The following is a 4,909-nucleotide window of genomic DNA, read 5'->3' as shown; positions in this document are numbered from 1 at the left end:
TTAAATTAGAGTCTCATTGTGTTTTTTTGGATTAAAGTTGAGAGTGAGGATTTAGAGTAGAGTGTAGTTTGGGGAAAGGATTTGACGTGTTTTAAAGGGTATCTTTAGGGGAAGAATGTAGTTTTAGAATGAAGAGTGAGAATATTGGTTTTTTTTTAAGTTGTTTAGTCCTATACAGTGAAAGTTGTATTTGAAGATAAACCCCCGTTATCCCACATTTTCCCCATTTCATCGTATGGAATAAAAGAACCTGGGTAATATAACTTGTGTCGTCTGCTTTAGTGTTTGAGTTCAGTACGAAAGAGGAAAGTAGATGGGCGCACGGTTACATTAGCATAATGTGTAATTGCCACAATTTACAGAGTTTAATTAAAAAAAAATGATGCGATAAAAATCAAAGTGAAAACATTTGTTTTTATACTGATACCTTATTTACCTTGTGGCTTGTGTGCCTCAGGTTTAGGAGCGGCTCAAACGTCCTCTGCTCCTCAGTCTGCAAGAAATTAAGCGATGGCCTGAAGGAGAATAGAAAAAGATCCTTTGTCAGCACCCTGTGTATGTGTGTGGGTGGGTGTGTTAGATAAATAGGTGGGGTGGGGGGGAGGTGCAATAGCTACCACGCCTAATGCAGTCTGCAAAACAAGTGCAACACTTCTACAGAGCTTTTATGATACAAACTACAAAGCTTCAAATAAGAAACACATTACAATCAAATGAAAGCTGAGCCTGTCATTGCAAAATAAGGAATATACAACAATCCAGTGGCATGTAAAATATTGTTCCTTCAGAAAGATGGCTCTGACAGCAGAAACAATTTAACTTGAAGTTTGAGTCCAAAATTATTTCTCTACATTAGTGAACGTACTTGCAGTAATACCCCTCACACATGAACTATTCACAGACTGAATAACAGTGTGTTCCCAATGTTGCTTCCGTGTATCGGTTAGATCCATCTCGGTTAGATCCATCTGCAGAGTACGGATTGTCATCCGTTTAATATTAAAAAGGAAAAACAATCAGAACTTGTCATCAGTGATCAACCTACCTTGCAAGAGTGGGGTGAAACACTCACTTCCTGCCAACATGTCTGCAAAAAAAAGAGGAAACAATACCAATGGAAGCTTAAAATGGTTCTTTTGTTCAATATGTGTACACGTGCTTCATTTCTGGGGTGAAAGTGTAAAATATATTGTTGGATTGATAGAACAATATTGCCTCAAGTTCACCGCACCAAAAAATACTTATCAATCAACATTGTCATCACTCGATCAGCTGTTCCATCTCTTTCATAAGTGTGTGTGTGATGGTGTGAGCGTGTGTGTGTTTGTGTACGTGTGTGTGTGTTTGTGAACAAGCGTTGAAAAACGTATGTTTACCTTGCTCTAGATCTACCGACTTTCGTAGGCGGAGACTTCTCTGCCGTGACAGCGGCTTCGTTTCCAGTGATGTTCCTAGGACTGGAGGGCAACAGGACAAAATGTCCTGAATCAAAAAACTAATAGGACATCATGTCCTGACTACAAAAAAACAATAGGACATTCAGATCAAGCGAACCAATCATGGCACCTAACCTTTTTAGATGACTGAGAATATATGAATAAAGGCAAATAAAAACTGAACAGTTCCAAATTTATTTTAATATTTTAAATGCAACAGTGTTCAGTAGGTATAGGGTTACTTTCACACACACAAACACATGCTTCAGAATGTCATAAGTGATCTTTCACACACGCACTGACACACACACACACACACACATACACACACACACACACACACACACACACACACACACACACACACACACACACACACACACACTGCTTCAGAATTAATGTCACAAGTGACAAGTGATCTTTCACACACTTCAGAATGTCACGCGTGATCATTTTCAGTGAGCTTGAACAGCTACTTTCGTTTCTTGCGTCTCTTCCTGAGGTTGTAGATCTATTGGCTCACCTTCTGAGGCTTCAGTCTCCGACGGGGCCGAAGGCCCTGCAACTTGACTGTCCGTGTCGTCCTTTTTTAAAAAAAAAGCCACTCAAAAGTGTCTGCCCTTTTCCCACGCAAACCTTTTTCTTCGGCGGCATCTTTGCAGAAATGTGGCGGCGGAAGTAAAGTGTCGCTGTCAAAAGTAGCGAGAGTTGTGGCTCTTGTAATATTGTTCGGTCGAGAGTTGCGTCCCTTGTGTTATTGTTCGACCGAGAGTGAAAATTGAAGTTCAAGTAGACCCCGATTCGAACTCGTTTTAACGGGGTTTGATACTTCAGTTTGTACAGATTCTTCTTGCAGTGACCGCTCTAGACGTAATACTATCGGACAATGACCGCTGACTTCGCGATCGGATCGGACATTTGACGGGACAGAGGTGTTTGCAATCGGTCATTTTACAACCTAAATCGGTCTATGACCGATGACCGAAGCCTCGGAACATCACTGGTTTCCCTGGCAGAATTCAACATCTTGTACAGATCTGCCGGTGATTTTCATTTCCTCCGCTTCTAGAGTCACTTGATCCACAGATTTAACGAACATTGAATGTTCTTTTAGTTCTTGTGACGGAAGTAAAATCAAGGAATTAAGTGGGCATTCCTGAGTCCTCTGCTGGCTTCATGTCCACAAAGTAAATCGCACAAACTTGCAGGGTTTGGGGGGTAGTTTATTACTTTGAAGAAGAACAGCTAGTCGTCGCTGCCCGTTCAGCATTCTTCGCGCGACTTTTGTTTTGCAGAGGAAGGCATATGCAGTTTTTTTCCTGATGAATGTTGCCAGGGTGCACAAACTGAGAAAGCATTCCCGATTTTCCACAATTTTCTACTTCTTTACAGTCTTTTGCACAACATGATTTATAACTGCCGGTGTACGTCTAATTCATGATGCCAACCAGCTGGGTCAAAAGTTACGTTCGAGAAAATACTCGTTGAACTAAGTTCCAAACGAATGTCAAGGCCAGTTCTTGACTGGTTTTGAACTGAAGTTGGGCTCCAAATGAAAATAAACACTTCCTCCAGCTGCGCGACCCATTGATAACAACAGTTGGAACTGGTAGGAAGATGAACAGGTCTTGCGAACTGGCTACACACTGTTACGGTTCAAGTTTAAGTTCAAAGTAAACACTCAACTGAGGTTGCAGGTAATGGCGGACTTGACTTCCTTCATAACCAAATTTCACTCTTCTGACAAAAAAACGCAAATGCTATGTTAAACCGGAAAATACGTAAACCGGAAAAGGAAGCGCATCAAAACCAAAATGGCAGCCCCCATGAAATACGAAAGGTCACGGAAAAAAGTCGTGAATATTGGACATGAATTGGTTTATACGATTTGAGTTTTTACGCCCTCACGGCTTTTGATGTATGCGTGTTTAGGTGGTATCAGCCATCTGCACTTATGGTAGAATGACCAAGATCTTTAACGTGCCATTGTGGTGACACGGGGGTGGGAGATGGATACCGTCTCTGGGTCTGCACATAAAGTTGACCCGTGTCCGTCCCGGCACGGATTCGAACCAGCGACCTTTCGATCACAAGTCCAGTGCTCTACCACCTGAGCTACCCGGGCCCCCATGACGCCATTCCAGCCCTTTTTTCTATGGAATGCCTTTTGTGTCTAAACAACAAAAATCAACATTTGCTAATTTTCCTATAATTAATTTTTTCTCAATTTGTTCAAGGATTTAAAGATGTCATCCTGCGGATTTTTAAACTTCACGAATTAAACTACCCAAAACCATTAAAACATTTTCCGAGGTATTTTTCAAGGGGTTATTTCCCTGCCGTAGGACTAAAATAGTAATATTATGAGTATGTTTGGCTTGTGATGGTGATGGGAAGGTGGCAATTGGTTTGAATTTGTGAAATATTCTTAGTGGTGAATGGATTGATACAGGTCACATAAGGATCAAGTTTGTTTCAATCATTTGGACGTGAACGTTTTCTTGAGCATTATTTTATAAAGCTGGAGCAATATATTTTTTTTGGAGGGGGGGGGGGGGTCAAAAGTAGTGGAATCCTCCTTTTGAGACTTACAAAACTCATGGACATGACGAAGGAGAGTCGTATAAAGCATTTGATTTTCTTGTTAAATCTGTTGGTGAAAAATCGATTTTGATGACAAATTTAATGAGCAAACTAATTGACTAATATTTACGCTGCCAAGCTGAAATCAATCCCATACTTTAGACTTTGTCGAGATTGCTTGACCAACATTTCAATCAATTTGATTGAACAAATAAGGGCGTGACAGCGCTGCCTCAACTTCACAAAAAGACGGATATGACGTCATCAAAGACATTTATCTAAGAAATGAAAACACACGTCTGGGGATGTTTGTGAAATTTCATGAAGATCCGTCCAGTAGTTTTCTCTAAATCGCTCTACAAACACACACACATACACTTACACACACCACCACGACCCTCGTCTCGATTCCCCGTTAATGTTAAAACAATAAGTCAAAACTTGACAAAATGTAAAAAGGCCTCAGGTTCTGGGGGGCGTTGCCCCCCAGATTTCCCTGCCGCCGTGGACTCTAGCCTTTCAGGTTTTTCTCTTTTTTGTTGGTTTTAGCCCTGTGTGCTGCATGACCGCAAAAGTCAGATGTCTGTTCTGTGGCATAACATTCCGGTAGTGTGTGTGCGCGCGCGTGTGTGGGTGTGTGTCTATCTCTGTGTGTGTGTGTGTTCGTGTGTGTGTGTTTAATGTGTGTGTGTGTGCGAGAGTGTTTATTGTGTGTTTATATGTCTTTGAATATGTGTTTGTGTGACAATGTTTCTGTGGTGTGCGTCTATGTATATATATATATGTTTGTGTGTGTGTGTGTGTGTGTGTGTGTGTGTGTGCTTGCATGTGTGTGTGTGTGTTTTGGTGGTTGATTGGACGCTTGCGTGCCTGATTGTGTGTTGAGCAGC

The 4,909-nt window shown here is 41.3% G+C and overlaps 1 long non-coding RNA gene across 1 annotated transcript; it reads right to left on the bottom strand.

Moving 5' to 3' along the window:
• Positions 1-361: 361 nt before the first annotated feature.
• Positions 362-1,442, bottom strand: LOC138979200 (uncharacterized). The gene is made up of 3 exons (XR_011459930.1): positions 1,377-1,442; positions 1,046-1,087; positions 362-515 (listed from the first exon to the last, which is right to left on the bottom strand). It is a non-coding gene; the product is annotated as an uncharacterized lncRNA (long non-coding RNA).
• Positions 1,443-4,909: the final 3,467 nt, after the last annotated feature.

This window comes from Littorina saxatilis, linkage group LG10, assembly GCF_037325665.1.
Source record: "Littorina saxatilis isolate snail1 linkage group LG10, US_GU_Lsax_2.0, whole genome shotgun sequence".
Taxonomy (NCBI): domain Eukaryota; kingdom Metazoa; phylum Mollusca; class Gastropoda; order Littorinimorpha; family Littorinidae; genus Littorina; species Littorina saxatilis.
Note: the sequence above shows the minus strand (reverse complement) of the source record. Positions and strands in the feature narration are given on the sequence as shown.